General features: G+C 42.9%; 1 pseudogene; it reads left to right on the top strand.

The window, feature by feature from the left end:
- The first annotated feature begins 993 nt into the window (after positions 1-993).
- LOC149441787 (proteinase-activated receptor 1 pseudogene) lies at positions 994-7,117 on the top strand (annotated as a pseudogene).
- The last annotated feature ends 3,208 nt before the right edge of the window (positions 7,118-10,325 follow it).

Genomic DNA, 10,325 nt, shown 5'->3' with positions numbered 1-10,325 from the left:
TGTTAGGGTTACAGGGAGGGTTATTATTAGGATTACTAGTAGGGTTAGTGTTAGGGTTACAGGGAGGGTTAGCGTTAGGGTTACAGGGAGGGTTATTATTAGGGTTACTAGTAGGGTTAGTGTTAGGGTTACAGGGAGCGTTATTATTAGGGTTACTAGTAGGGTTAGTGTTAGGGTTACAGGGAGGGTTAGTATTAGGGTTACAGGGAGGGCTAGTATTAGGGTTACATGATGGTTATTGTTAGGTTTATTGGAAGGGTTAGTGTTAGGGTTACCAATAGGGTTAGTGTTAAGGTTACTAGTAGGGTTAGTGTTAAGGTTACAGGGAGGGTTAGTATTAGGGTTACTAGTAGGGTTAGTGTTAGGGTTACAGGGAGGGTTAGTGTTGGGGTTACAGGGAGGGTTAGTTTTAGGGTTACTAGTAGGGTTAGCGTTAGGGTTACAGGGAGGGTTAGTGTTGGGGTTACAGGGAGGGTTAGTTTTAGGGTTACTAGTAGGGTTAGTGTTACGGTTACAGGGAGGGTTAGTGTTGGGGTTACAGGGAGGGTTAGTTTTAGGGTTACTAGTAGGGTTAGCGTTAGGGTTACAGGGAGGGTTATTATTAGGGTTACTAGTAGGGTTAGTGTTAGGGTTACTAGTAGGGTTAGTGTTAAGGTTAGAGGGAGGGTTAGTATTAGGGTTACATGATGGGTATTGTTAGTGTTACTGGAAGGGTTAGTGAGAGGGTTACAGATTGTTAGTGTTAGAGTCACTTTAGGTTATCCCAAGCAATGCACATCTGGCTTCTCTGTTATTCAGGTTCTGAGTGGTTGAGGAACATTTCCAATCCTTGTTTTTCAGAACCTTTCTCTCCAGAACCTCTGTGAAATATTACTTATTTATTTATTAATATTATGTTTAATCATGTATGGACTATCGATAGATGCATCTTGTTCTATTATTTATACTAATACTTTGGATTTCAATTTTTCAGATGTGCATCGTATGTGGACCATAAATTTTCACAACTCGTCTTACGTAGAATACAACATTGTTTCAGAAAATGAAGACCTTTCACTCAGAAGTTGGTGGTTGACCAAGTTCGTACCATCAATCCATACCATTGTGTTTTTATTGGCTCTTCCTCTCAATCTCATGGCGATCGTCATGTTCCTGGCCAAGATGCAGGTCAGGAAGCCGGCAGTGGTCTACATGCTTAACCTCGCCACAGCAGATGTCCTCTTTGTTTGCATCCTGCCTTTCCGCATTGTCTACCGATTCATGGGAAACAATTGGCTCTTGGGGGAATGGATGTGTCGCTTCGTCACGTTATCATTTTACTGCAACAAATACTGCTCCATCCTGTTCATGACAAGTATCAGCGTGGACCGCTACCTGGCGGTAGTCTATCCAATACGGTCTCTTTCTTGGCGCACGGTAAACCGTGCCTGGCCGGTGTGTGGTGTCATCTGGGTCATTTCATTCGCCGGCACCGTGCCTCTTCTCACACATAGACTTACCTTCCCGATTACTGCACTAAATATAACAACTTGTTTTGATGTTCAAGACGCTAACGAGTTTGAAGGCTTTAGTTTTCACTATTTCATTGCTTACCGTTTAATTTTCTTTGTCCTACCTTTGTTTATTATAACTTGGTGTTACATTGGAACCATTTGTAGTCTCTGTCAGACCAAGGTTGACCGCACCCATTGGAGATCCCGAGCCGTCTACTTGACCGCTGTTGTGCTTTTTGTATTTGCCCTTTCCTTCGGCCCAACCAACGTCATCTTTTTTGCTTACTGCTTGAAGATGTATAGATACAGCGATGACTCTCTGAACTTCACCTACATCCTTTCAGCCAGTATGAGTAACATCAGGTGTTGCCTTAATCCTATTATCTACTATTATGCATCTTTCCAATATCAGACATATGTCTACAGTTTGCTGTGTCGGAGGAAACAAGCCATGAACAGAAGGACTAAGGGTATGCCAATGTTATCCTGAAAGTATGTGCAATATAACAAATATAAACACGTAGTAGGGTTTGCCTGTGTTTCCAGCACTGTCATAACAAACAATGGGAAGAAGGCAGGGCACATCCTCATAACCCTCAATTTACTTAGTTTCAGGAACTCGAGAGAACACCCAATGGAGGTGGCACAGGAGCGGGATAGGAGGCACATCCAGTGCTGGTTTTTACTAAAACATAAAAGTAGTGACTGGTGACAAGTTTGTGAAACATGGAATGACATACTGTGGAGCTCATTCAAAAGAAGATTCTTTATCCTATAAAGATCTCCTAATAAAGAGAACAAAAATGAAGATATACTTTTAAGTGACTGTTACAAAGATCTTTGCATAGACCAACCACCCCAGTAATGTAGATAGAAGATCATGGCAACATTCTGGTGTGCTGGTCCTCAACTTGGGGCGTGTTTAGCCCAAGAGTCAAGCTCAGTTATCTCCAAACTGTGTCCTATAAGCCGGATGTGGCCCCTTGCTTTCCTTTATTTGGCCCTTGGAGCACTATTCCATCAACTGACTCAATGATGGGGCACCATTCCCTCTACCGACACCATCAATGGGAGGCTATTCTTCTCACTGATATCAACATTGGGGCACTATTAAAATCATTAATGAGGCATTGATGCCAGGGCTTTTTTTACTCCCACTGGCCACAGTCCAGCCCCTCTAAAGCCTGAAGGACAGTAAACTGGCCCTTTGCGTAGAAAGTTTGGAGCCCCCTGGTCTAGCTGATAGGCTATCAGTTTAGTTATTGCTAGAATTGATACAGATCAAACAGGAATAGTAATTTACAGTGTAGGTGTTAAAGCCAAACTCTAATCAAATGTAAAATACAGATTAATGTAGCTTGGTGTCCATTAATATATCATATAGGGTTATATTGCCCCCATGTAATGGAGAAGAAGAGATATTGACATGTTTGTAGTTGATTTCAGGAGAGCAACCTAGGGTGATAACCATGGTCCCCCCCCCTCCATAGATACAGTGGGAAAGTGACATAGCTACCCAGGGACAGAAAGTGCAGGATTACCAGGTGGAAATAAAAGAAAGATGGTTAAAAAAAGAAAACAAATGCAGCCAACACACCAAGAACTAGCAACTTACAAAATACTACATTTCTGGTTTTGGGTTTAGATACACATTAGTATGCCTGATGATGACTTTTATATTTCAGCTTCCTTTAATATATTAAAAGGGATTGGATTTATGACACCTCAGCATATACCTATTCATGCCTTGACCAAACCATGCTACTTCACACCAACTCGCTATATGCTCTGCCTTTTTATAAAGAGCTTTTTCCTCAGGAAATGCTCCTGGATCCTCTCTTATATATTAATGGTGTCAGGGATCCGGGTATGACCAGAGATGTGTGGACCGACACAGGGAAACGCAGACTTCAGGCATAGTATAAAACAATACAATTTATTAAAGGCTAACATAAACACAGTGCAAACAAACCAAACCTCCAATAGATAATATGTACAACACCAAACGTAGTCAGGCGGGCCGGGTCGGTAGCAAACGGGCAGACAAGGTACAAGGAGCAGGCGGAAGAGTGGTCAGGAATAGCTGAGGTTGGTACAGGCAGAGTTCGTGCAGAGTCAGGATCAAAGCAAAGTCAGGATCAGGCAGGAAGCAGGCAGGATGCAGGTACAGGGGCTCATGGGAACAATACACCAAGGCACTGACTGCAGGCCTGGCCATTCCTTAAATACACCTCCTGCAATCAGCCTCAGGTGATGGCTTGATGGCAGGAGTGAGCTTCTGGCTGCTGAGAGCACCCGCTGGCCAGCCCTGGTACTGCAGCCCACAAGGCAGGTGAGTCCCACCACCAGTGGTGAATCCATTCCTGACAAACCGGCTTGCCCTGGAATAAAGTCATGCATGAAATAATGCATTTCGAGCAGTCATACCTCGCTTGGCCTTCAACTGTGGCAGAATCCTGATCTTCCTCAATCTACAAGTCTACCCATTCTCAAAATTTGGTCCTTGAAGGCATTCACAATATCAGGACTCTAATCAACACTTCCACCAAACAACCACTGTCATCAACCCCCACCAAGGAAAATGTAAATTTTTTAGCCAATGATCCTTTTGTTCTATCTGAAAGTGAGATCTTATATCACGTCCAAAAAAAAAACAAATATCTCAAGAAGAGGGCAACCCTTACAGTGGTGGTCAGAATGCAACCCCTACAGAAAGCTAAAAAAGATCATTGGCTTCATGCACCCGGCTTTGCCTAGTAGAGTTGGCCCCATAACTATGCAGGCACCATCAAATGGGAGATCAATCAACCACAGCTCAAGGAATCACTATCAACCTCTGGAGGAAACGTAAAACCCTGGTTGAGAATGGCTGTAGTAGTAACTGTACTCAAAAAACAGAAAAGAACTATATAGTATGTAAACTCAGAGAGGCTGCTTGCCGGGTTGCGTGCTTGATGACGTCAACCTGCTAAGCTTCATCCGGAATGTTTTGTCACAAGGTGACGTCATTAATCCAGTGCTTGACTGCTGCCACTACTGTCATGCTCCAACCCTTGACGTTGGAGGTCGACATCATCACGCAGGTCAACTGGCAGCATCTCTGAGTTTACGCACTGTACACTTCTCTTCTGTTTTGTGAGGACCCTTAATTGTTTTTGCTTAACAACTTGTACCCATACAGGCTCACATTATGGACTCTATGCTCTCCATATCTTATTTATTATATTGCTGAGGAGTGTGCGGTGGTTTGTGCATTGGACCATGCAGAGATGACTATTCATATTGTGTGTTGGTTGATTCATGGGATCCTCAGGATGCTTCATGTGCGTTTATGACCTTTGTTTATGGGGTCTTAAGCTTCTGGTAAGAGGCTTCTATTTCCATGGTGGTGGAAACACTGAAGTGGCCACGTGTGAATACATAGCACATTTATCTTATATACTGTAGACTTTTCATATTTTTCTCATATATTCATATATTGTGTAATAATTTGTTACTGAATTTTGGTTTCACTGTTTAGCATTAACAATTCACTTAAAGGGATAGCGCAACCTATTTGTTAGTTGGAACAATGTAACTATATACAAATATCCATATCTGGGATTCCTCTTTAACTTCAGAAATACTGCTACAGGTAAGAACTGGTGCACAAAATCACACATATATATATATATATATATATATATGTATACACACACATGATTTTGCCATTCCGGGTAGGGGGCATGTGCGCCCTACTCTAACCTCCAATCGTGGCCTTGGCTGTCAATCACCAGGTCCTGGCCAGTGATTCCTCGCCGGTGATCTCCGAGTATTTCCAATGATGGAGAGACCTGCATGTAAACAACAACACAGATGTCTCCCCTGTCAGCTCCTGCACACTGCTTTGTACAGCCATACAAAGCAGTGTGCTTACAGCGTAAAGCACACACAGCCCCCATAGTGAAACAGCACACAGTTAAAAAGGACTCAGCAAGCGCTCAATAAAAGAAGCATCTATTGCACAAAAAGGAAAACCATATGCCTTCAAAGAAATGAATAAAATAATTGTGCAGCGCTAAAAATACCAAGAATAAATATATCTTAAACAAATCAAAAGGGTGTCCGATTGATAATTCAAATATGTGCGTTAATGAATTGTTCTAATACAATAAATAAAAGTGAAAGTTCAAATGGATGTGATCACAGCTCAAATAAACATCAAAGCTTTCACTCATTATAACCAAGGTGACTCTGTTGTTCCCAGCTGTGCATGATACAGTGTTCCGGTGAAGTGCGGGGTATAGATAAAATGCCCACTCACCAGATGCGCATTTATAAAGCGCAGTGTATAAAGTAAATGATGGTCTGCCAGGAATCCCTTCTAAGGTGGAACCGGATGCAGCCTGAGTTAGCTGGCCTTCATCTGGATTATAGGATGGTAGTCAGAGGTCCCCTTTAAGGATAGGTTGTGACACAGTGGATAAACCTCTTCCAGGCACTGGGATGGTCACCAAGGAGTTTCTAGGGAATTAAGCGCTCAGTGCAGAGCAAAAAAGGAATATTCCTATAGTGTAGTAATTTGGTGTGACTTTAATGATATTCAAGGTTAAAAAGCCATATATTTACATACATAGGCTAAGGTAGATAGTACATGCAGCATAAAGCTGCTGAGTAAACTGACCAGCTGGAGTTCCAAAATGGCCACCAGACCTCCGTGATCCGGCGGCGTGACATCACGGCATGCAGGCTACTCCTTGACGTGTTTTGTATGACTGTACATTCTCAAAACACACAGTTAACCCTTTGATCTCCCCGCCTGTTAACCCCTCCCTGCCCAGTGCCATTAGTACAGTGTCAGCGCTTTTTATTAGCACTGATCACTGTATTGGTGTCACTGGAGATGTCAGTGATATCAAGTTAGTTCCCCCCCAGTGTCAGAATGCCCACCACAGTCCCACTATAAGTCACTGATCGCTGCCAATACTAGTAAGAAAAAAAATTCCAGTATATATGCCGCCATTTGTAAATGCTATAACTTTCACGTAAACCAATTAATTTACACATACAGTATTAATATTTTATTTTTTAGCAAATATATGGAGCAGAATACATTTTGGCCTAAATTTATGACAAAATTTTATTTTTTTTTACTGGACATGTTTAATAGCAAAAAGTCAAAATTATTGTTTTTTTTCTCAAAATTGGCGGCCTTTTTTTTTTATAGCGCAAAAAAATAAAAATGCACAGGCGATCAAATACCACTGAAAGAAAGCTCTATTTGTGGGGGAAAAAAAGGCCATAAATGTCATTTGGGTGCAGCGTTGCATGACCGTGCAATTGTCAGTGAAAGTAATGTAGCGCCATATCACAAACAATGGCCTGGTCAGGAAGGGGGGGGGGGAATCCTCTGGAGGGCAAATAGTTAATGATGTAATAATGAAGAACATTGATGTGTGTTTTGTATATCTGTCCAGAGTTCATCTTCAGGTTTTCTTCCATTGAATGGTTAGGTGACCATTACTGGTGATTGTGTGTGTAGAGATCATTTCTTTTCTGTACAATGTTTGTTACCCTGTTTACACCATAACTGGCATACTGTATTTCCGTTCTTTAAATTAGTAAAGCTATTCCTTTTACACCTTTTTGTTTGTGTTCTAATCCTTGAAGCCCTGGTTCACACCGGTGCGACTTGTCATGTGATTTGACAGTTTCAAATCTCATGAAAAGTCGCACCCTATTGTCGGTATAACGAACGCGGTGCCTGACCGCTGGCCCTTCTCACCAACTCAGGACAAAGGACTGGCCAATCTTGCACCGCGCTGTCACTTACATAACAATGCTACACACAGCTGCACCCTGCACAAAGATTTTCCAGCTCACGGTGTCACGGATCCACGATCGCCGCCACCAACAGGCGACAATCGCACGACCGCGACTAACAGTAATACGTCACGCCCACGGCGTCAGACCCCAGACCTTCTCACCAAACTCGTGACTGAAGGACCGGCCGATCTAAAACCGCGGTGTGACGCACGTAACAAGGCCACACTCAGCCGCACCCAGCACAGCGATTGCCCAGCTAATGGACTACAATCGGTGCCTGCAGCCTAAATGCGCTTATTACTGGGTCGGGTTAATTACCCAACTAACCCTCTACTGCCACCACCACTTTTGTCGGAGACTGAGAAACTCCCGTTATCAAATATACACTATAATGATTGAAATATTGATCTATATAGCACGGCCCGCGGACCTGTTATACAGAGATATACCAAACAGTAGCATCTCTTCAAAGGCAGGGATTTGTGAATTGCAAGTAAGCGCTTAGAAACAGTTTAACACTTTCAGAAAGAAAGATTTATTACTAAAAGGGTCAAAACAGGTGCGATAAAATATTTACAAAGAGATGTCACAAAAATATATATATATGTATATAAAGACACAGCAAAGAGATAATTAGGAAGAAGATTACAGGGTTAAGTTACTTGCCCATATGCCTGGGTTTGCAGATCCAAGTTGTAGAGCAAGGTGATTTCTTGATCTCCTTTTGTTACGATGTTGCTGGGAGATCTCTGTGTGTGTCAAGCTCTAACTCACTTGTCTCTTCTTAAAAGTCCCTCTCAAAGGGGAGGGGGGCTCTTACTACACCTTTTGGGAGTGGTCAATGGGAAACTGAATTAAACTACAGCTTCATAATACATGACATGAAACATACGGTTGACCTGAGGAATGTGCAATTACTCTGGTCAGTTTGATAATGTGTGGGCTTATGCCATTTTGGGTCAATGCTTCCCAGACTGCTGGCCCCACCAGGAATGTTTCTCCTGGGCTGACCCCCACCATCTGTAGGGAGATAACGTTGGTCTCTCAGGACTGGAAAGGGGGGATGTGAGGAATGATCCAGGAATACCTCAAATAACAGAAGGAACAAGAAAAAGAAGAACTCCGCTTCCAGCTCGGATGAGCTAGTTTGTTACACACGGGACCACACTCTAGGTGCCAAGAGCCTGAGAGTGATTGTCACTGGGTTAAGTTAAATAAGCAATTAACCCTTCAAACTCCAAACTGCCACCAGAGAGCTTTGGGCCTATCAACCCTTCACAAGAACAAATGTGAAAAATAAACTTCTGTAACACACACTGTCACCACAGACAGGTATATTCAGAGGATTATGATATACAGTAGCACTCTTCAAGAGACGGATTCCTTTAGTTTACATTCAAAGCCTTAGGGACGATTTTAACAATTTTCAAAATAGGATTTATTAATGAAAAGGTCAAAAGAGTGCAAATAAAATATTTACAGAAAAAAAGATGTTACAAATTTAAAAAGAGAACAGTAACACAACAGGGAAATAAAAAAAGGAGATGAAAATGGAGAATACTTGCAAAGTCCTTGGATTTAGCAGAATTCAGTCGATGGGGAAGGTGTTATCGGCTTTCAAAACTTGACAGATGTTCCTTTCTGATGGTAAGACAAGAGCAAGCCAACAGGTCCCAACATTTCCCTTTTCTGTGATATCAAAGAGGTGTTAACAGAGATCACCTGACCAACCATCAGGTTTAAGGGGAGAGGGCTGGGAGGTCACCATGTTTTATGAACAAATCCCAAATACAGTTTTATACTCATATTACTATCCTCCAATATGTGCAGGTGGTATTCTAGAAGCTGGCAGATTATTGTTCAGCATTATATTTCATGTCCAGGAAAACCAAACATAAGAGTATTCCATATGGGTCTGTCACCCAGGAGGGAGGAGACCGCTTTCTCTACTTTTTTATGTGCTAACATAGTCATATATGACCTTGATTTGTTCAGTATGATATTCCCCATTCATATACATGCCTAATATTAATGTGCCTTGGTCCTGTTGTATTTTATGAATTGTGTGTGGATTTTAAGTTTTAGATTAGGCTGAGGTCCCAGAGAGACGTTTCATGGCATGCTAAGCACTCCTACAGCTTTACTTGCCTTACATGTTATGTGTGACAATCTTGACTGAGTTTGTCATTGTTTTATGATAGGTCAGAGCAGGGGTCTCCAAACTGGGGCACTTTTCCTTCCACTGATACGAAGCACTATTCCTTCTATTGACACCAATGATGGGGCGCTATTCTTCACACTGATACCAATGATGGGGCGCTATTCTTCCCACTGACACCAATGATGGGACACTATTCCTCCCACTGACACCAATGATGGGGCACTATTCCTCCCACTGACACCAATGATGGGGCACTATTCCTCCCACTGACATCAACAATGGGGCACTATTCCTTCCACTGACACCAATGATAGGGAACTATTCCTTTCACTGACACCAATGATGGGGAGCTATTCCTCCCCCTGACATGAACGATTGGGTGCTATTCCTCCCACAAACACCAATGATGGGGCACTATTCCTCCCACTGACACCAATGATGGGGCACTATTCCTCCCACTGACACCAATGATGGGGCACTATTCCTCCTACTGACACCGATGATGGGGCACTATTCCTTCCACTTACACCAATGATGGGGAGCTATTCCTCCCCCTGACATGAACGATTGTGCGCTATTCCTCCCACTGACACCAATGATGGGCACTGTTCCTCCCACTGACCCCAACAATGGGGCACTGTTCCTCCCACTGACACCAGTGATGGGGAGCTATTCCTCCCCCTGACATGAACGATTGGGCACTATTCCTCCCACTGACCCCAACAATGGGGCACTGTTCCTCCCACTGACACCAATGATGAGGCGCTATTCCTCCCACTGACACCAATGATGGGGCACTGTTCCTCCTACTGACACCAGCAACAGGGCATTGTTCTTCTCAGTGACACCAGAAATGGGGGACTGAT

Source organism: Staurois parvus, unplaced genomic scaffold, assembly GCF_062004578.1.
Source record: "Staurois parvus isolate SC_StPar_1 unplaced genomic scaffold, SC_StPar_1.0 ptg000947l, whole genome shotgun sequence".
Classification (NCBI taxonomy): Eukaryota; Metazoa; Chordata; class Amphibia; order Anura; family Ranidae; genus Staurois; species Staurois parvus.
The sequence above is the reverse complement of the archived record's forward strand: the minus strand, read 5'-3'. Positions and strand labels throughout refer to the sequence as shown.